Source organism: Hibiscus syriacus, unplaced genomic scaffold, assembly GCF_006381635.1.
Source record: "Hibiscus syriacus cultivar Baekdansim isolate YM2019G1 unplaced genomic scaffold, ASM638163v2 tig00001644_pilon, whole genome shotgun sequence".
NCBI classification, from domain to species: Eukaryota; Viridiplantae; Streptophyta; class Magnoliopsida; order Malvales; family Malvaceae; genus Hibiscus; species Hibiscus syriacus.
This window is the reverse complement of record NW_024061878.1, coordinates 45280-69255: the sequence shown is the minus strand read 5'-3', so window position 1 is coordinate 69255 and position 23976 is coordinate 45280. Positions and strand designations below refer to the sequence as shown.

Below are 23976 nucleotides of genomic sequence, written 5' to 3'. Positions count from 1 at the left end.
CTGCACATTTCATTCCAGTGCGAACGGATTACTCAATGGAAAATTATGCGAAATTATATATCAAGGAGATAGTGAGAATGCATGGTATTCCAATTTGAATAGTTTCTGATAGAGATCCTAGATTTACTTCAAGATTTTATAAGTTTTTTCAAGGAGCTTTTGGTACTTGATTGAATTTTAGCACTGCATTTCATCCTCAAACTGATGGCCAATCAGAGTGAAAGATTTAGATTCTGGAAGATATGTTGAAAGCTTAGGTGATCGATTTTTCTGGATAGTGGAAAAAGTATTTCCACTTACGGAATTTGTAGAAAATAATAGTTACCAATCCAACATTAAGATGGCACCTTATAAAGCATTGTATGGAAGAAAGTGCAGAACACCACTTAATTAGTATGAATTAAAAATCGGGAGGTTCATGGCCCATACTTGATTAAAGAAGTTAAAGAAAAGGTTCAGGTGATCCAGCACAACCTTAAAGTGGCATCAAATAGACAAAAGTCATGCGTAGATTTGAAGAGGAAAGAAATTGAATTTCAAGTAGGCGATAGGGTTTTCTTAAAAGTATCACCTTGGAATAAAGTACTTCGTTTTGGATGTAAAGGAAAACTCAATTTTAGGTTCATTATGAAGTTCTGAACAGAGTGGGTCCAGTGGCATATCAGTTAGTGTTGCCACTAGAGATGAAAACTATTTACAATGTCTTCCATGTATTTATGCTTCGGTGATATCGATCAGATCCTGCGCACATCATACTCCAGACAAATAGAAGTTCAAACTGACCTTTCATACGAGAATGAACCGATACAGATTGTAGCATATGAAAACAAGTAGTTAAAGAACAAGACGATTAAACCATAATGTAGAAGAAACTTCTTGGGAGCAAGAAGAAGATATGAGGAAACAATTTCCCCACCTCTTTGTGCAATGAAAATTCGAGGAAGAATTTTCTTAAGGGGAGATTTATAACACCCCAATCATTGGGTCAGTGAGAAAAATGTAAGAATTCAAAATTTAGTGGTTTGATTAGAATATTTGAAAAGTTAAGGATTTAATTGTGAATTTTTGTGTAGGGATTGATAGCAAATTTGGATTAGTAGAAATGGCATTATGGTCTTTTCATTTTGAAGGATATTTTTATCTCTTTTATTAGGGATAAGAATGTGGATAAGGGAAAAATTCTAGATATCATTTTCTTGCATTCTTTCGTGCTCGTGACCTCCACTTCAAAGGTAAGCTTTTGATAAGTTGTTTGTTCCTTCAATTTTTGGGTTTGTGTTGAAAGTTTGGATGTTATATATGCCTAAGGAAAGCTTGTAAGGGATTAAAACAATAAGAGGAGTGAATTAGAAATGAATTTGTTAAATGGGTTTTGAAATGAATTGTTCATATGGGGTAGTTTTTGGAGTTTTATGGATATATTTGACTTGTCAATGCTCTAACTAAAGAGTTAGGGTCTTAGAAATGATTAAAACTTGTTTGAAATCATGGTATGATTTTTAGATGTAAGAGTTTTAGTGAGATTTTGTATGTTTAAGAATAATAAATGAAGACAAGTTGGTTTTGATTAATGAAGTTGAGTTTAAAGGTAAAGAAGGAGGTAAAAGTATGGGATTAGTTAAGTTTTTGGTTAAATTTTGAAATGGAAATGACAATTTTAGGCATGGGGTATTGGAAGAACAATACAGATACTTCAAGACAAAATTAGTTGAAATCGAAGAGTAATATCGGTACTGGTTGAGGAAGGTACCGATATTGTTATGGGAGCATCGATACCAAGGGTACAATATCGATACCATTTCCAAGATAAATTTTCAGATTGTCATAATGGTATCGGTACCGTGGGGGGTATCGATATCATAGAAGAGAAGTATCAGTATTGTAGTGGGAGTACCGATACTATTGAGCATTAAATGAGAAATTAAGCGTTTTCTTTGAGCTTAAGTTATTGTGATTGGATATAAGTGATTTGAATTTCGATTTTTATTTATGATTGTTTTTTGTAGACGTTGAAGAAAATCAACTTCTGGTCAACTTGACATTATAAGTTATCGATCAAAAGTTTTACGGACTTCGTTTAGGACTTCAGTGAGGCAAAGGTGAGTTCAACTTCTTGGTTTTGTATTAGAATTGAGAAGGCTTGTGATAAGCCAACTTCAGTGTTTTTGGTTGAAAATCTTTCAATTTCTTTTATGTTATATTTTTACAATATTTTATTCAATTTATAATATGTAAGCTATGTTTTATGATTTTGTGTACATGATTATGGAAATGTGACATGTGAACATGTGAATCCGAAAATACTCAATGGGAAAGTGCCTATGTGAATAAGAGATACTTCGAATAATGAATGAAAAATAATTATGTGGTTAAAAGCCCAAGGTATATATATGAGGATTAGAGGTATAAGCCAAGAGTCGAGGGTTTTATGTGGTCTTTCGGAACAAAACTATGTGGTCCTTCAGACAAAACCTATGTGGTCCTTCGGGAAAATTATGTGGCACTTTGGTGAAAATTATGAGCTATGGTGATAACATTAGTGCACAACCTCAATGTACTCAAATACCTAGAGTTATCAGTAATATATATTGGTATTTGGAAACAAAGTTATATAAAACGAATAATATACAAAAACATACCTTCTTGTTATAGAAAATAATTTGGAATTCTTTATTAAATGTTTCGAATAAATAAAATAAAGATTTTGTTTATAAATGTTTAGTACTCTTTAGTATTTGCCTCACTAAGTCATCGACTTTCATGTGATTTCCTCAAGCGTAGGTTTGAAGAAATCAAAAGGTTAAAGTTTGTTGAAGATAACATACTCCATTGATGATCAGATCAAGACAAATTAAATGTACGTTTTCTGAAATTTTGTAAAGTGTTAGGATGTACTATACATTTAAATTGAAATGCTCTGAGCTATTTTTGTAAACTAATACTTTTGTAATTATGTAAATTATTAAGGACTTTTATTTAAGTATGAATGAAAGTTTTATGCTTTATTTTAAATTAAAGGGTTTCATATTGTTATAATGAATAAAAGTTAAAGGTTTATTTATTTGTTATGAATCAATGTTTTGAAAAGTCAATGTGATACCTCGGACTCGTATTCGGGTTGGGTACAGGTTAGGGGTGTTACAGTCATAGTAGGACTTCCAACATCCCATTCAGTGTATTGTATTGTAGCTTTAGTGGGCATATGTACTCATAGGACCTTACTCATATATTCAGATTTATAAGAAAAAAGTTTCTAATATTTTGATTTAAACAATATATCATGGAGCTCCGGTTTATAAAATCTTTTAATATCTATTTTGTATGTTGTATGATACCATTTAGTATGTTTCAAAAGAAAATGAACATGTTTTAAAAAATAGGGGTTGTCTCGACAACCCAATGTGGTACTTTAGGCCTATTCGATTTAGGATGCTACATTTAGTGTATTAGAGCTTCAAGTTGAGTTTTTCCTAGGACCCAATGGTTATTTATAACAAGGTGTAGCGAATACATGCCTCTAGGTACTAAAAGTACTCGTGTAAGTTTGGAATCTTGATGGTACTTCCTTTCTTTATTTGTGGTCTCGAGGGTAGGATGAAGAGTTGAGCCTCTCATTTTGATAGTGACAGTAAAGAGTTCCTCCATAGGGCAAACGATCAGGTGTTCCATTGGGTGTGGGAGTCGTAGAGGTGATGTTCTTTAGAGGTTTAACTTCCACTCTTAGGGAGATAGTGGACGTTATTCCTATAGCACATACTATTAAGCTAGGCACCTAGAGTACGCCAGTGTTGATAGAGTCCTCAATACAGAGACTGGGTGGTATAAGACAATCAAATTCTATGGCTCAAGTGATGATGATATGATTTCAGCAGATCAGTGGTTGAGAGACACCATGAGGACTTTGAGGTAGTTTTAGCTTACCCAGAGGGTAAGTTAGAGTATTTTACCACTTTGCTCAAGGAGATACAATCGATTGGTGGAAGACTATAGAGATGGCTATACAACCATAGTTGACTACATTGGATTAATTCCTAAACAACTTTAGAGGTGAGTGTATCGACAAGGAACACATAGTTGATTTGAGGATGCAATTCTCCCAGTTATTTTTGGGAGACCGCTTAGTGTACGAGTACGAGAGATTCCCTTGTGGTGCAAGAGGTTCCTTGAAGACTTATATTGATATACATGAGCAGTTGGTGGTGGACTAGCCTAGGGTATTTCTAGAGTTGACACGGCAAGCTAAGGCCTTGGAGAGTGTATAGAATATGAGGAAGACTTTACTAGACGATTCAGACATGCCAAGTATGAGGACTCATATGCCAATAAACCTATCTCAATCAGTGACAAAGAGGACCAGAAGTTCGTGAGAATAGAGAAGAGTGACTTCAATTTTGTCACTATAATAGAGTCAGAGCTCAAATGTAGGGTCTCGTAGGAGAACACCAACTTCATCGTCTGTCATGAACTCTAGAGGTTCTGGTAGACTTTTAAGGTATCCAGAGTGTGAGCATTGTAGAAAATTAAGGAAAATGCTTCAAGCTTTCTAGTAAGTACTATATATACGGATCCTTGCACATATAGTGAGGTATTTCCCTAGTTCAGATATCGATGTCTTAGCTTGACTTAGGGAGCAACCCAAGTGGTTCAGTAAAGCAGAAAGCTTACCTATAAGGGTGTTGGTTCTATGCTCGAGCTGGAGAGTAGAGGAGAAAACTAACATATTCTTGATTTGATGGTACACGATCTTTTTTGTTAGATTGTAAAGAGGCAGGGTCTAGTCATTGATATCACATATGAGATACCAGGTATGTTTTCAGATGTCTTAGTTTTTTCATGTTGCATCAATAGGCATAAGTGCATGCATTATTTTGTATTGTCAAATGATCTAGCCTGGAAAATTATTTTTATAGAGGATCTTAGCATGAATATCCAAGTGTCGAGTTGGTGGATATTAGCATAATAGGTAAAGTTTACTTTAGAGATTCTTTAAGAGTCGTAGGTTCAGAGGATTATGAATAGATGGTTGTCCCTTATTGAGTTGAGGCCCAACTCTAAGAAAATATTGAGCCACATAATCTAAAATCCTTGTCTATTCCGTTAGGGAGACATTTGTGTGGTTGTTAAGGTTAGAGATTAATATGTCTTGTATTGCTAGAAGAGGGTTTATATGATCGACCCATAGAGATTTAGTAACCCCAAGTTTAACATTAAAGATAATAATTTTCATGAGATTGTTAAGAATACCCAGGTCTCTCTAGCCAGTATGTTGAACACCTTGTTCCTATAAAATTTAGGATATACCTCAGCTAGTGCCAATGTACTTCAGTTGATAACTAGGCGCAGATGCCCCAAATACTCTTAAGAATTAAATTAGCAGGGTGTATGTTCTGATACAGTAGTTTCAGATCTCACCCTGAGTTTTAAGGTACTATAGGTAAGTTAATAAGTTGTAAGTCTCGAGGTACAGTAAACCCTCTAACATCACTAGGTTTTCTTCATACATGAACAATAAGTGAATTATCTAATTGAGCTAAGCCCTGTCAGTAGTGTCTTTATGTTGGGATATGAGCACGAGTTATATATCACACATAGCTATATGCAGCGTAGCGTAATATCACATATTTTAGTGCTTCAGATTAAAGGAAATCAAGTATGTTAAACATCATTGGATTAGCATTAGTCATCATAGGGTAGCTCTATGATGGTAAGCGTTAGCGAGTACGAGAAGTAGAGTATCAAAACCCTTAAGTCAGAGTACGATTTCATGAGATATCTGCTTTGTCATGTAGGCTCTCTAGGAGAGCTAGAAGTTGCTAATTTCGTTGGGTGAGTGGCTGATTTTCTGTTGTGGGTACCTTAGATGTCGTATTACATGGAAGAGCGTACGTGATCCGCAAGAAAAATGAGAAATAGTCAGATAGAGTGCATAAGTATTGAATCATAGTTACGTGATAACTCTCCAAAAGTGTTATTCTTAGTAGCCTTTTTCACCTAAGTTTAGTTTGAACTTGAGCATTTTAGGAGCATTCTAGGATCATATTTGTTTAATTTTACATATTTTGCATATTGAGAATTTTGTGGGTTGTCTAGGCCTAAAGTTAAATTTTGTGCTGCAAAACTGTTACACTAATGTTGTAGCATTGTTGGAGATATTGAGTTGATGTTGCATCAGTCAATGAATCTCTAGATGGTTAAGATAACTTTCTGGATAAGACGACTGGCTTGAGCGGCTGTCATGGGCTAGAAACCACCTGAAACGTGAAGCAATCTATTGGAGGAAGAAAATTTCCGCAAATATATAAATGGGAGTACTTTGCAAGCTAGGAGGATGATTGGAAGCCATTAGAAAAGTACCCATTTTCCACATTACTCCTTTTTACGCCATGAAATCTTAAGTCCTCTTGCTAGGGATTGCTACAACATAAGAAGAGCTCATTGAGCATCGTCGATAGTTAGTAGATCGCCATTCAATGCATTCTATTGACAGAATGAGTGACTTGGATATTCTTTAAACTTTGTGGATGACATTTTGGATTAATTATTTTATGTTTATTTTTTTTCTACTTTTATGTGATTTTTGCTTAATGATTACTAGTAGAAATATTAGTGATTAAATGTATGCTATTTTCAGTTATTTTTTAAAAATATATTTGATTGATTTATTATTCACTTTTGATAGCATTGATATTGCTGAGTAGCAGTGTGTATGTTGAATAGTGTACATCCAATGGTTTAGGTTTGTTAATACTTTGAATCCTTTAATTAATGAAAGTTGATTAGAGTATTTCAAAGGGTTTTAATCATTGCTAATCGCATAGAGGTAGTATGCTTTACTTACCTGAAATATGATTTGCATTTTATTATTCCTTGCTATTGGATTGTCGGGATGCCATTCTTTGTAGTGTTGTAATATGACCTGATGTTTCTTATTTTGATTTTTATATCCTTTAAATAACATCTCTTTATACCCATAATTTCTTTAATACTATATTCTAATGAAAAATATTTTTCTCCATGTGGATATGATATTTGTAGCTCTTTGAGCTACCACTTTATTACTTAGGAATTGGGGTACTTGCACTTAAGCTATAGCATTTAACATAGCATCATTATATAGCAAAAACATAGAGATCAACGTTAGGAAGTTGAGAATCTCCATCGCATCTTCAATAGTCAACAACAAAAACCATGTTGGCAAGTGTCATAAGATCTCGGGTATAAGGTGACGAGCTACTTATGTTTAGTAAGTAAAAAGAGGTTATCGAGTTATGCAATGAGTTAACTCGATTAAGTAAGGTTAGCCAAAGAAGGATTTAGTGATGTAGTTGTTTCGTGGAGTAACATTCTCCTTGCGTAATGTTCTAATTATTTAGTGTTAGGATAACTAGAGTAAGACTTAAAGGTTTTGCGCTTCTCGAAGGTTGTTTTTTAAGGATGGAAAAATTAGTACCCTATAAAAATGGGGTTATTTAGATCATTTTGTGAGTTGCTAAATTTCAAGTCATGTTTCAGGGGCTTCTTCAGTGAGAAGTAGGTTGATATGAGTTTAGGTGCTTAAAGATTTCTAACAGTTTGACCTAAGGATAGTTTGTTGCTTGGAACGAGTAAATTTCGAGGATGAAATTCATGAGAGAGTTGTAACACTCCCAAATTTTGGGCTAGTAATTTCGGGTTTACCCGAGAGGTAAGTGGACCCTGTGAATCCCATAATTTAAGTCGTTTTGATGAGTTGGGCTTAATTGGGTTGGACTTGGGCCCAATTAGCCATAAAAAGAGATTTTTGAATGGTACAAAATAATGAAGTATTAAATGTGCAATTCCACCCTTCTTAAAAGATGATGGCTTTTTGTAATACCCCAAACTTTGGTTAGTGACTAAAATATAATTTTCTAAAAGTTTAGTGTCTAAAATATAAACTTTGAAAAGTTTAAGGTCCAAAATGTAATTTTGAAAAGTTATATATAGTTTAGCACATAAATGAATAGTTTAGCCCAAAACAAGAATTTTCGTGGTAACACTACAAGAAAATATACCTTTAATGACACACGAACAATGACACACGCTAATTTATGACTTGCAAAAAAATTGTGTCATAAAAAATGTCATGTTTTTTAAAATCTGAACAATTTATGACTTACAATAATGTGTGTCATATTTAATAGTCATAATCCAAAAAATTTAGAAAACACATGGAGTACACTTTTCATTGTGAGTCATCTCTAAAAGTCATCTTTTAATTTATTTGAGTTTCTTCAACCCTTTTTGTATTACAGAGCCCACTCGAAGGCTGAAACTATCTCAAACCGACACCATGGGTTTAATAGACACGCCGACGATAACAGAGAATGGTTCAACACAATCCCACATCGCTGTAGAGCCGGTCGGTGATAATAAGAAGCCTCTGGCCTCCTCTAACAGAGCGCTGGAGCCTGAAGCAACGAAAAAGAGGAGGTCGAGTATACTCCCTATAGGGTAGGTACTCGCGTTATGTGCTGCTGGAGGGACGACAAGTATCATCCTGTCGAAGTTATCGAACGCCGCAAGATGTTTTTTTGAGCCTAATGATTATGAATATTACTTTCATTACACCGAGTGTAAGATTTCTGTTCTCTCTAGGGTTTTTAATTAAATCTAATTACTTTAGGTCTCTATTATTGGATTGAAAATTTTAGAATTATTTATGTTGGGAACTTTGGAAATTGTTATGTTTTTTTTTGTTATGGTGATGATAGTTAATAGGAGGCTAGATGAATGGGTGAAACTTGAATAGCTTGATCTAGATTCTGTGGAAACAGTTGTTGATGTTAAGGTTGAAGACAAGGTAAAGTTTCTTTTATAATGCCAAGCATTATATTTTAGTTTCTTCTCTATTGTGTTATGAGGGTGTATTTATGTGAAGATTTTGCTCATGGGGTTCTCAGGTTACAATCTTAAAAATGACTCGCCACCAAAAACGTAAGATTGATGAGACACACGTCGAGGTTGTAAGCAAATGCACACCTTTTGCTCGGTAATGTGTAAAGATCAGAGGCTAATTTGAAATTTCTACTTATTGCTTTTGTGAAATTCTGTTATATGTAACTGTATGTTGCTTTCTTTTCTACAGGGTCATGAAGAACTAGATGCTGCTAGCTTGCGTGAGCATGAGGAATTCACAAAGGTGAAAAATATTTTGACCATAGAACTTGGAAGATATGAAACTGAGACATGGTGCTTTCCCCCCTTTCCACCAGAATATAATGATTCATTGAAGCTGTACTTTTGTGAGTTTTGCCTCAACTTCATGAAATGCAAAGAGAAACTTCAAAGTCATATGGTGAGCTTTGCTTCAATGTAGTAATAAAAATTTCCCCTTATAATACTTAGGGTTGCATTAGTTTATAGTACCTTAATTGTTGACTATATTCTAGTTTCTTTATGGTAACCTTGAATATTGTAATGTGATTTTACTTTTTTTTAATCATGAATATAAGTTTTGTTTACCACATATTTTTGTTTTGTATGTTTTGGCCGAAAGTAACTGAGTGTCAAATGATTTGATAAGTGATGCCTGGCATTTCTTCTCTCCATGTATTTTGTGGATTGAAGTCAATGATATTGTCTTGGCAAGTGATACTTCTCATCTTGTTGCTGCTTTGCTTACTTTGTGCATAAGACAAGAATTATCCTTCTATCGATCCTCTGATACTATACAAATTATGTAGGTGTAGATCTCTGAGTCGAGGTTTTCCTCGTTTTCTTTCCTTTTTGTCCTAATTGGTTAAGATAGAAACAATTATGGGATGTGTAGTTTGCTTGCTAAACTGCAAGTACCTGGTTTTTATATATGATTGATTATCAATATATTTTTTTCTTTAAGTACCTGGAAATCATAAAAACTTAGTTAATGGTGCCAGTGTTATTCTTCATTTGTTTCCCAAATGGTTAAGAACGGAGCTTGTGTTTTAAGATCAGTATATGAAAAGAATAATCTTTATTCTCCATGTCTTCAATTAATATCTTAAATTGCATTCCCTGTAGTGTAATCGCCTATCTTATGACTTGATAGGATGGAATGTTGTACAGATGTAGGATATTGCTGCCTTGAAAAAAAAAAGCTTTTGGAAATTCTTGGTGATATATATTTGCGTGTGTGTGTGTATTGTCTTTGATTTTACCCCCATTTCTAATTGTTGCAAGTTACAAATGGGACAGACATAATCAATATTAACTCTCTGTTTAATTTTTACTCCGTAGAGGAAGTGTGATTTGAAGCATCCCCCTGGGGACGAAATATATCAAATTGGTACACTGTCAATGTTTGAGGTATATTCTTGAAAAGCTTTTACTGCAGCTACTTTCGGTTCCAAATCTCAAAAATGAAAAATGAAAAGTCTTTCCTCATTCTAGTTAAGTAAAATCTATATGATTCTACTTTTCTTTGAACCCACATTATTGCTTTTTCTTTTTGTAAGTTCAATTTTCGCTGTTTTTGGTTTTTACATAAAATCAAATGATCATAAGATTTTCTTGAAAGATATTTTGAAAAAAGGTGGTGTATTCTTTTTTCAACTTCCAATACAAGCATATAAATGTTTTTCACCATTTTTCGTTTTCTTTTTCCTATCCCTTTGTTGTGTTTTCCTGCTTAAACATATCTTGTTATAGAATGCAGCGGATCTTTGCTGAAATTGGTATTCCTTTGTTCAAATATTTTGAGACAGGTTGATGGCAAAAAGAACAAGGTTTATGGGTAGAATCTTTGTTATTTAGCAAAGTTATTCCTTGACCACAAGACCCTTTATTACGACATTGACCTATTTTTATTATATGTTTTGTGTGAATGTGATGATCAAGCTTTCTATATGGTTGGATACTTCTCCAAGGTAGCTTGTATGTTTTTGTTGCATATGATTTAATGCGGTATGGAGTTAAAATAAACCTTATAAGTCTGTGGTTGTTTTAATATTTTTTATTGCAATCTACTAACTATAATAGCATCATATAGGTGATTTGATTTATAGAACTTATTGTCTATCCGTGAATTATAGCATCATTACCGATAGTGTGTTAGTTAAAAACTTTGTAGTTCTAATATCCGGCTTTGCTTAAGATGTTGTGAATCTTTCTTATTTCTTAAATATATATATATATATATATATATGTATTTCATTGTTTACAGTATTTAGATTGCGTTACCCTAACATAAATAAATATATTAGCATTTTGAATCTAATCATACAGGAAAGCATTCAGAGGAATCCTATAATTTGGCATGTATCCTCACCCTTCCTCCATATCAAAGGAAAGGCTATGGAAATTTTTTGATTGCATTTTGTAAGCTCTATGCTTGCTATTTTTTTTATGATTTTCCCCTTGTGATCTATCCTTTGGAATTTCATCCTATCGGTTATTAACTAGAGCTTTATTGCTTATTTGTCTTCGTTTTGGACCACATCATATGAACTCTCAAAGAAAGAAGGTAAAGTTGGCACACCAGAAAGACCACTTTCCGACCTCGATCTGTTGAGCTACAGAGGGTACTGAACAAGAGTTCTTTTAGACATCTTGAACAAACATAAACGAAATATTTCCATCAAGGTATCACTACTGAAGCCATATATCAAGTCTAGTGGGTTGTGATTTATGCAATTTCTTCTACTTTATCAACTGTGAAAACTTTAATTCCATAATAAAGTTAAAAATATTGTCATACATCTCCTTTTTTTTTTCTTTTTCAAATTTTTAAAAATTTATTTTAATATATCCTAGAAGGGTATGCCTAGTAAACCTGCTAGTGGATTTCAAAAATTTGGTTAGCAGTGGATGTGCTGCTGATATGAGTGGTTGAGTAGACTAAAGCCTACACGGTAAATATTCTTGAGTTCAACTCAACTGGACCAAACTATCAGAAAATTAAGTTGCAAGTTTGATTAGGAAGACCTCATCTCCTATTCAATAATATATGAAAAGAGAAATTTTGAGATATTGGATTTGAAAATTAGAACATGCTAAGACTACTCAAACCACTTCAATTTGTCCTGCGGACATTAAATTGAATATGGGTATGTTTTCAGTCAAGCTTGTGTAGATTTTAAAGTGTGTGTGGTTGCTTTCACTTCAAAATGATTGGTGATCAGAGAATAGATAGGCCTACCTAGAAAATATAGACAATCATCCTTGAATAATATTACAACACTAGTGATTTTAGATCATCTTCCCATATCGAAAATATAAAAAAAATTATGAACATGATGCTAAAAACATGCATAAATTGATTGGTTTGATGATGCTTCTGTTTAGTGTGATAAATTATTATTCTTGTTTAGCTGAATGTTTATATCTACTATAAATTCTTGGTAAATTTTGGTTCAATTGGTCACTAAATTATTGACTATTTCCTACATGAACCTATTCACTGTAGGAACTTAATGATATGACAACCATAAAGGCTGAGGATATATTGACTACTCTTCAAAGTGTAGAACTGATACAATACAATAAGGGGCAACATGTTATATGTGTCGATCCAAGGTGTTGGATTGTCATCTAAAAGCTGCAGGTCGTGATCGTCATCTATGTTAGTAACCATGTTTAGAAAGTGTTTGCACGTATGGTTGATATACAACTTAAAAATGTGGAGTCCGTGAAAGTGCAATGTGAGGACGATATGTTTGGGTACGAGAGTTTCACGTACATAACTTGGGAAGATTTTGAAGTGGTTTTTACTGTGGCTGAGATGACTAGTTATGTGATTACTTGTTATATGATGTAAGTTCTTAATTTTAATTTTAGTAAAACATAATATATTTAATCATTTTAGTTTTTTTATGTTAATATATAGGGAACTTGTTTGAGGAAATCAAGAATGGGCCAAAACGAGATCATGGAATTTGCTTTCTGCCATCAGGATGTAAGGCGAAATTCAAAAATAGCGATGAGGCAAGTCGAAGCGTTGCAGATCGATTGTCTCTAATAAAGGAAAATGACATCGTCCTAGTGCCATATAATCCCGGGTTTGTTTTTTCATTTGATTATCAATATATTTTAGTAATTGTTTGTAGTGTCCCCGTTAGTCGGGAGGTACCGAGTGTGGATATTATGTTTTTAAGTTCATGAAAGAGATAGTCGAGAACGGGCTTGAAGTGCTGGTCAATAAGAATGTAAGGAAACTTTTATGATACACATCTGTCATATCATACATGCACATTAGTCATACAACTATCATATGGACTTGAAGTAGGATGCTATTCTAAACAAATTAATGCAAGTACCTGTTAGTAAGACTGAAAAATGTGAATTCGTGCCGTGATAATGTGTTGAAAACATTTTGATGTTTCGATATAACAAATTAAATTAAAAGAATTTTAATTTTGAAAATAATTTTTCTAAGCATATTTGATATATTAAATCGAATATCAAAATATTACTCAAAGTATTTCAAAGTTAATTTTAAATCCTTACTCAAGTGTAAAATTAAGTTTTAATCTTAAAATAATTTCAAAACGATTTTACAAAATATTTCGAACCATTTCAAAGCCAAAAATTACAGATTGCTCAGAGGGAACCAATTCCCCCCAAGAGGGTACCGAATCTCCCTGAATGGTTTGGCTTCGAGAATTTCAGTATGCTCGGAGGGAACCGATTTCCCCCAGGGGGTACCGATTCCCCCCACTATTCAACGGTCGAAATATTTGAATTATACACCTAGGGAACTGATTCCCCATTAGGGGTACCGGTTTCCCCCAAGCTCCAAGCAGAAATATTAATTGTTTTCACACTTAAACGGCTCCAAAAACTTCATTAATGATCCCCAACGTTCACAAGTGATTCAAGGTGTACTTAAGTAAGCTTAGAAGCCATTGATCAATAACAAGAAACATCAAGCAACTAGAACCAAGAGAGAATCAAAGAGAAAGCATCAAACCTCAAGTTTGAGCATTTCAAGCCTATCTTTCATTCAATATTCATTTTGCTTTCAAGAACACTTATTGTGCTCAATTGTATTCTTTCTTGAGTGTTCTTTTCTTTGTTCTAGAATTGTGCAAACAATCTACCTTGTGAGGATTTCCTTGTAAGTTTGCAAATTTGTATTGTTCTCTTTGGGAGAGAGTGTTCTCAAGAATTTGAGGTATAATTCTTGAGGGTTTGTAAGGTTACTCTTTGTCCTCAAAAGAAAGATAAATTAGTGAATTTGTGGAAAATCCTTAGTGTGGATAGCTAAGGTAGTGGACATAGACTTTGGTTGAGAAAGTCGAACCACTCTAAATCGTTGTGCAAATTTCTTTCAATTTTCTGCAAAAGCTTCTACAAAAATTTTAATTGCCAATTCACCCCCCTCTTGGCCATATTCGTCAATCGATTAACTCAACATAATGTATATAATTTATATGGGAAGTTTTACTAATTAAATGTGTAAAATTTATTTTTACATATACTTCAAAGAATGCATATGTAAAATTGGTCATTTTAGTACTCTTTGATAGTTACATACTTCATTTAAATAAGTATAAATTATATACTTATTTCATATTTTTTTCTTAGGTTGGCGATGGGAAGGAAGAATACACGGATGATGACATTGATGATATTCGCAAAGAATGGGTATCATATGTGGTAAACTTTATTATGCCGTGATATTTTGTATCGACATATGATTACAATATTTTTGATAACTTAATGTTAATATATTGTATGCAAATGGATTGCTTCTATATAATATGATATATATATTTAGTATTATGAGGCATTAAATGTGATTTATTTTGATTATTTGTCAATCTACAATATATATATATATATATATATATATAATTTACGACATACAATCACGACACACGAATGTGTGTCATCTTTTTTAACGACGTGTGCTTCAATGACACACAATGTAAGTCGTAAATGTAAGTCATAAATGCGTGTCATAAATTTATGACAAACAAATGTGTGTCATCTTCATTTATGACGGGGGCTTCAATGACGCGCAATGTGCGTCATAAATGCGTGTCATAAATGCACGTCATAGATTTATGACACATAATTGTGTGTCATCTGAGATTTATGACGGTGGCTTCAATGACGCTCATTTGTGTGTCATCTGAACCCATAGATGGCGCGCATTAAAGGGGTTTTTTCTAGTAGTGTAATCAGATTTTTGGTACGAGATTTGGTTTAAAAGCTATAAAGTGTTAAAGTTCGGTATAGAAATCGGATAATCGGATCGAGTTGGAATTTCATGAAAAGTTGAAGGATGTTGGATAAGGGTTGAAAATATTATTTCCATATTTTATATTTGAAAAACTTAGCACAATTGGTGTAATCGTTAAGATTTGGCAGAAGAATGAATTGTAGTGACTAAAATGTAATTTTTGAAAATTGTATGGGCAAAGTACAAACTCAAAGCCAAATTGATTCATCTTTGACTAAGGAATATTTTAATGGAAAATTTTGTAATGGAAATTGGTAGATATCAAGTTCAATTAATGGTATTTTGGGGATTTCTCATTAATAGAATTTTAAATTCAATTAAATTAGTTTAAATGCCATGTGTAATAGGAAAATTATTAGAAAAATCAAGACTTCGTCTTCCCCATTAGCTTGCTACCGTGAACCCCTAAAAGGTGAGAAAAAAATTTCTTTTCATTTTTTGAGCTATTTTAGTAGGATTTTAGATTAAGTTGTGTAATAAAAAATGTTCTCCATTGAAATCTCTATCATTTGGTATAAGAAATTCATGCCAAGCGTGCTTGGATGTTGAGATTTGGTGAATAGGGTTTATGTGTTTTGAAGATTTTATGAAGGATTATTATGCTTTTGGTATTGGAAATTAATTATAAGGAAAGAATGATTATTAAAATCATGTGTAGAAGTTTATATTAATTTAGGCCAATTTAGGGTTTATGGAGAATTGATGGATTTTGATTTAATTGGTTGTTGTGGTGATTAGAAATGCATGAATTTGATGTAAGGAAGATAAATTCATGCTTGAAATTTAAGGAAAAGTTTGTTCCATGTATATAGTGATGTTCGACCATAGAAAAGCAATTAGGGGAAATGTTGAAAATTTTCCTATGGTCTAGAATGATATTAGAAGAGTTCTATGTGAGTTCGAGATCAATTTGGAAGCTTGAAATAGAAAAAGAGTTAGTTTACATGTTATGAGAATTATGGGACTTAAATATGTAAATGTAATACCCCAAATATTAGTTCAGTGACTATATTGAAAGGATTTATAATTTGGGGGATTAAATTCAATAAATGGTAAATTATAAGAAAATGATTTAGAAATTGTGTTTAAGACCAATTAGCAAGAATGAAAGAATGAATGGGGTATTTTGGCCCTTTAGAGAGAAATGAATTTAAAATTCATTTTTAATTAGGGTATTAAAGAAAAAGGGGAAAGTTGAAACATACACTAAACAATCTTCTCATCTCATTCTTTCTAGTGACCGTACTCTCTCTATAGCCAAAGGTAAGACTTCATTTAACTAGTTTTTCCATTAGTTTTTGATTTGGTTTTGAAACCTTAAGTGATGTGGACGCTTAAGGAAGGGTAAGAGAGAATTAAAACTAAGAGATGAAGGATTTATTTAAGATTGAAGAAAATGGGTTTTTGAATGATATGTTGAAATATGAGTTTTTATTGGGGTTTACAAGTATATTTGACTTGTTAAATAAGTAAATAAGAGATTAAAAACATGTTAGCAAAAGTAGTATGATTCTTAGTTTGAGATGTTCTTTGCAGAATTTAAATGTTATAAGAAGCTAAATGGAGGAAAGTTAGCTGGGTTAAGTGATGTTAAGTTTAATGGTATTGTTTAAGGTAAAAGTAAGAGATTTGATTGAAAATTTGGTAAAAATCGAACTGAAAAATGGAAAAATATGGTAGGGCTATCGGTACTAGAAGAACAGTATTGATACTATAGGTTTAAATTTGAAGAATTACGATGAACAATATCAATATTGATGTAATTAGTATCGATACTGATGTGGATATCAATACTAAGAGAAAGGTATCGATACCATGGATTCCAGAATACAGAAATAGTATCGATACTAGAAGGGAGTATCAATACCATAGTATAGAAGTATCGCGGTAGGAGTACCGATACTATTGAGCCTAAAATTGTAAGATAGGCTAAAATTCTAATAGAAATTGAAAATAATAGTACTTTTGAGTATTATTAAAGTATAAATGTTAGAGAGTATACTAACATTGGTATGGTATGTGTACTTAATGGATGCTTGTGTAGATCATAACCAAGCTCCCGAGTCAAGCAAGAAAAAGGGCAAGGATAAAGTTGCTGAGTAATTGGGTGTCATTACAGCATACTAAGAGGGTATATCCGGTGAGTGCATTTATTGTATTTATATGAGATGAGAAGGACTCGTAATGAGCCAACTTAGAATGTTTTGATTTAATGTATGTTTTACAATATTTAATATACTTTCATTACACGTATGGAAATGATATTATGAATAAGTTTTAGAGTATGAACTCCTCTAAAATGAATGAATAAATGAAAATGCATAACGGTGTATTATTGACATAAAGGTTCCATAAATGAAAATGCAAAATGGTGCATTATTGGCAGAAAGGTGCATGTAATAAAAATTAAATGCATAACGGTGCATTTTGGCATAAATGTGCCACTCCTGGTTTAACTAAAAAGGTTTTAAATGATTTTAATGGAGTATACAAATTATTTCATATTTGATAGTCATGATATGCTTATGTATGAACTGTAGTTCATTTACAGTATTATGGCTCACTAAGTAAATATTGTGTGTTGATTTCACGCATAGGTAAAGCAAAGACTAGCCGAGTAAGGAGTGCAGCAGTAAGTATATCATCAATTTAAGGTTGACTCGTCAGTAACAATAGGACAATCATGTTTATTTTGAAAAGTAACTGGCATGTAATTAAATTCAATAAAAATGCTTTGGAATGTAATTAAAGTTATAAATTTTTGGTAATATGTTACAAAGAATGTTTTATTTTTATATTAATTGTTTTGTTTTGTTTTTGAAACAAAATTTTATAGTTTTATAAATAAGAAAATGTTTTTTGAAAGTCATGTGACACTTGTGACTTGTGTACAGAAACGTGTACATGAAATGGGTGTTACATTTATTGGTATCAGAGTCAGGTTTAGCCGATTCTCGGCCAAAATGGTTTTATTTAAAATTAGGAAAAGGAATTACATGCCATTAAGATTGTCAAGGTTACTAATATGGTGTCATTAAAGTGTGAGTGATAACACTCCTTACTAACTGTAGTGTTACTATTATGTATGTTCTAATAGATGTCAGAATCTTCAAACTCGTGAAGAGCGGGGGGGGAACAAGAAATTAGAGAAGGAATTGGTAGCGAAAGTTACGGGGCTAATAGTGAACAACCGATTCCATCTGAAAATGCTAGTGCACCTGTACAGCAAGGGATGTTGGTGCCTAAGTTTAGAGCTTTTTTACAAGCTCTCGACACCATATTGACCCGATTGTAACCTCCTGCACCTCCTCTGCTTCTCTAGCATCGAGGATGTTGATCCCAAAAGAGCTGAAGATTTTTGGAACTCTAAAGTTTCAGGGAAAAGAGGATGAGAGTCCTATAGAGGCTGACTTATGGCTAAATGATGTTATAATAATGCTTGAAAGTATTCACTGCTCGAATTCTGAAAAGATGGGTGGAGTTGTATATGTACTTAGGAGATCAGCTCGAGTACGGTGGTTAAATAATACAATGTATTCATCACCGGAACAAGTGACCTGGCAGTTCTTCCTGGAGGAATTTTAGAACAAGTATGTTGGTGAACAGTTTAGACGGGTGATGCTACTGAAGTTCCTTAATTTAAAACATGGTGAGCGAGCCGTACATGAGTACGAGGCGGAATACAATAAGTTGCCATTTTGCTACTGAGGTAGTTACCAATGAGGCTTGATGTGATTGGTTCATAGAAGGTTTGAGGCCAAAGTTGAAAGAGATGATGTTGGCTTTGAACTTGCCTAGTTTGCTAGAAGTTATAAATAGAGCCAAGGCTATTGAAAGAGATCAAGAGGAGACTGTGGTAGCGGAGCAGAGTATATAGAGGGAAAAGAGTTAGAACATCTTCCACTCCCCATCATGCTAAGAGGTAAGGGCTCGAGTTCCCGATATATTGATAGAGATGTTTCTGCTGTAGCTTCGCAGAAAACTAAATAATCCAGTCTTTTGCTGGTAGCTCGGGTAGAGCACTTGGAGAAAGAACTGCATGTCAAACATGTGGTAAATTGCATCGTGAAGTATGCAGTCTTCTCAGTGGATCTTGATTCCAATGTGGCGAGACTTGTCATTTTGCCCGAGGAGTTACTGGGATTACCTCTAGATCACGAGGTTAAGATTGAGGTTTACTCGGGTACCAAACCTATTTCAATGGCTCTATATCGAATGGCTCCAACGAAGTTAAGAGAATTAAAATCCCAATTGCAAGAGTTACTCAATAAGAGATTTGTAAGATCCAATGTTTCTCCTTAGGGAGAACCTGTGCTATTTGTGAAAAAAAAGAACGGGACACCAGTGTTCTCTAAGATAGATTTGAGATTGGGATACCACCAATTAAAGCTAAAAGATGATGATATTTCAATGATAACTTTTCGGACATGGTATGGACACTATAAGTTTGTGGTGATGCCATTTGGATTGGCTAATGTTCCTGCAGTATTTATGTACTTGATGAACCGAGTATTCCAACCTTATTTGGATCAATACGTGGCGGTATTATAGATGATATTTGGTGTATTCAAAGTAAAGAGAGGAACATGATGTTCATCTTCGAGTGGTTCTTCAGATACTTCGAGAAAAGAAGTTGTATGCTAAATTGTCCAAGTTTGAATTTTGGTTAGCTAAGATTGCTTTCCTTGGTCATATAGTCTCCGAAGAAGGCATAAGAGTAGATCCTAAAAAGATCCACGCTATACTGGACTGGTAACCCCCAAAGAATTTTTATTAAGTTCAGAGTTTCTTGGGCTTTAATGGTTATTATAGACAGTTCTTGAAGAACTTCTCAATGTTAGCTTTGCCGCAATCTAAGTTATTACCGAAATATGTGCCTTTGATTGGATGAAGAAATGACAAGAAGTTTTGAAATGTTAAAAAGAATGTAACAGAGGCCCAGTGCTCGTACAACCTGAGTAAGGTAAAGACTATGTAGTCTTTAGTGATGCATCTCATAATAGGTTGGGATGTGTGCTCAAGCAAGATGGAAAAGTCGTGGCTTATGCCTCAAAACAGTTGAAAACTCACAAGAGAAATCACCCGACATGACTTGAAATTAGTAACGGTTGTTTTGCTTTGAAAATTTGGCGTCATTATTTGTATGGTGAGCGTTGCCATGTTTATACGAATCATAAGAGTCTAAAGTACTTGTTGAATAAAAAAGAACTGAACTTCAGACAGAGAATATGGATTGCACTTTTAAAAGATTATGATTTGATAATTGATTATCATCCCGGTAAGGCTAATGTAGTAGCAGATGCGCTTAGCCGAAAGACTTTTCTCACTCTACGGGCTTTGGAAGCACGTATGTATTTAAAAAATGGTGTCTTGATTACTGAACTTAAATTAAAGTCGATGCTTTTGGATTGGAAAAAGAGCTGCAAGGTCAAGATGAGAAATGCTTGGCGATGATGGCACAAGTAGAAAAAGAAGATTTCAAAGACTTCGAAATGAGTGTTGATGGATGTTTAATTATTGTGGAAGACTTTAGGGCATGATTTTAACTTTGATTCATACATGTGATGATAAAAATCATCTAGAAATGGATATGTACAATTCGCATAGCTAGGGTTTATGGAAAATTGTTGAATTTGGATTGATTTTAATATGAGAATGATTGGAATTGCATGAAATTGATGTTAGGATCTTGAATTCATGCTTGGATTTGGATGAAATCGTGCCCTAATGCTTTAATTAGGTTCGATCAAAGAGGAATAAAAAGGGTAAATTATACAAAAATTCCTAAGATCTAGAATTGATATTATAATGTTTCTACATACTTGGAATGTGAATTGGATCAATTTGGAACTTTGTGAAAGAATATGAACCATTTCATAGATTTTGAGAATTTTAGGGGTCAAACTATAAATGTTTAATAATTGATGTACTATGCTAGATTTTAAGATTAAAATATTGATTTTGAAGTTAAAATGTTGTTTGGACCAATTTGCAAATTTAGAAAAGTTTGGAACTAAGTCACGAATATTAGAAATTTTAGGAGTTGAATGGCAATTATGTAAATGTGAATGTAGTAGATTGACTATATTGTTATAATGTTGGAATCTGGAGTATTGGATTTAAATTCAGTAAAATGGCAAAGAACCATTTTGAATAAATTGGGAAGTTGGGATGAATTATAAAGAAATCATAAATTGTGGTTGAAATGTAAAGTTGGTGAAAGTTATGTGATTTAGGGATAAATATCAATATATGGAACTGAAATATCATTTTGAAAATGTTAAGGATGATATTGAGTTGTGAAGTGATTTTTATATCGAAAAGTATCAAATATAATTTTATTGATGTTTTAATATTGGATTTTACTTATGTTGGTACGATACTAACATATGCTTTGAATATATGTGTTGTGTATATTATTTTATATAGACTGTGATAAATCTGATCAAAACAAATTGAAAGTAAAGGATGAAGTACGAAAGTAAAGGATATACACGTTAAAGGTTTGATAGTGAGGCTAATAAGGTGAGTGCATTCTTACTTAATTTTATATTATATGATTGAGGAAGACTTACGATGAGTCAACCTCAGATAATTTTAAGGGAAAACGATTTGAATTAAATTATGGAATATTTTCATATTGTTTATTGAAAATAATTTATGGATGATTTCGGGTATGAACAACCCAATGTACTAATTTTTGATAAATAATATTTGAACATGTCGATATTGTAACACCCATAACCCGTATAATTATACCTATACAGATTATAGATGTCACCTGAATTTCTAAAACCATTACCAATTATAAGCGATTTAAAATTTATTTTCTTAAAATAGTAATTGATATTATAAAAATATCATATCATACAAATTATGTTTCGTTATAAAAAATTTAATTCAAAAGATTTTTTGAATAGTGAATAATGAACAGTAACAGTGAACAATACCCGTGAACAGGCGGTATTTTCAAACAAGACGGCATTACTACAAACTCGTAGTGTCTATAACGTGTCCTGAAAACTATCTTGGGAACATCTTCCTCTTTAAAATTTAACTAGTGGTATCCCATTCGAATATCAATTTTAGAAAACATTACTGCTCCTTTTAAGCTGATCGAACAAATCAACAATCCTTAAAATAGGATTTGTTCTTGATAGTTACTCTGTTTAACTATCGATCATTTATGCAAAATCGCACATATCCATTTTTTTATAAACAACACCGGTTCACCCCAATGTGAACTACTCGGGCTAATGCATCCTCAATCTATCAATTCTTACAATTAGTTCTTTATTCTCATAACTCACAACCATTCGATACGAACCCATAAATACAGGATTAATGCCTTGATAACCATCAATATTAAATTCCACCTCTCAATCTGGTGGTAACCCATAATAATAAATCTAAAAAGACTTATGGAAATTCCCAAGTAATGAAATATCATACGATCTTACTTCAGATACTTGAGTATCTATCACCTTATCTAGAAAAGTTATGCATCCTTTTAATATCATCTTAAATGCAACCATTGCTGATATCACGTTGTGATGATTTCACTTTTTCATCAATCATTAAAATTCTTAACTTCTCCGCATTTTTCTAAATTAATCGCTTCTTGCGACCATTAATCCAACCGTAATGCAGAAACAACCAAATCATGATCAAAATGATCTAAAACTCGTTAATGATAATCCCATAATATTCACCATTAACATAAACTCCTGAATCTTTATCGAACATTTACTATTTCTCCGACTAACACTTGTATCATGACCGTGACCTACGGGTCTTCCGCTATAATATCACTCGATATCAAGTAGAATTGAATATTTCTACTTTGGAATTCCTTCTTTCATTCAAAGAAAATATGTATAATTTTTTCCAAATCCAAAATAATGTTTTCGAATAGTTGAAACATTTTCCATCTCAAATGAAAGTCTAAATGTCCACATTGTTCAATAAGAAAACTTGATAAATTTGTAGCAATAGCTTCATAGCAGTTAATGCTAAAATTACAGTATCAAGCAAATTTACTATTTTTTCCTCTCCCTAGGAATCTGACACTTTTCAAGTTCTTGAGAATCCATCTCAATCTAAACACTATTTCATTGCAGCATGGAAGGTTAAACAATAAAATTTCGCATATTTACCTTCACAAGGTAACTCTATCCAGTTTTATGGACTTGATATCAATTCTCTATCTAACTCATAACCATTTGATTCACTAAAAACTCAACTTTCTGTAAACTTTTAGCGGACAACTTATTACCGCTTATTCATTTCCTCTTACTCAATCAACAATGATTTAAACAATTTAATGCTTTGCTTAAATATTTCTCACTTATTTAAGCTTACCAGGAGAACCTTAGAATCATCAATAGATTCAGAAATCTCCTATGGATCCTCATCCGATTCAACTTTTCTTGTAATCCATTCAAACTTTTTAATCGATTCTTCCCATTCAAAATCTTCATTAAAACTAGAGCATTTCTTCCACACAATGGAGAAAAATCCCTTACAACATCGACTCTTCTAAGGTGTTTTACATAGGTCATATCGGTCCCTTTTTGGTCGATTTCAATATCGACTTTCTTTCAACAATTTCGACTTTCTTCCTTTATCTATCATTTCCAACTTCTGAACATAGTCAGAATCATCATACATTAATAAAGAATAACTTACTCCCTATAGGCATCACAATATATATTCAACTATCAGTAACTTTTGACATCCTAGTGGCAGTATACACTTTAACTCAAAACAACCTCGGTTTAGTCCTAGAATCG

The 23976-nt window shown here is 33.0% G+C and overlaps 1 pseudogene; it reads left to right on the top strand.

Moving 5' to 3' along the window:
* Positions 1-8311: 8311 nt before the first annotated feature.
* On the top strand, positions 8312-18769 carry LOC120129946 (annotated as a pseudogene).
* The last annotated feature ends 5207 nt before the right edge of the window (positions 18770-23976 follow it).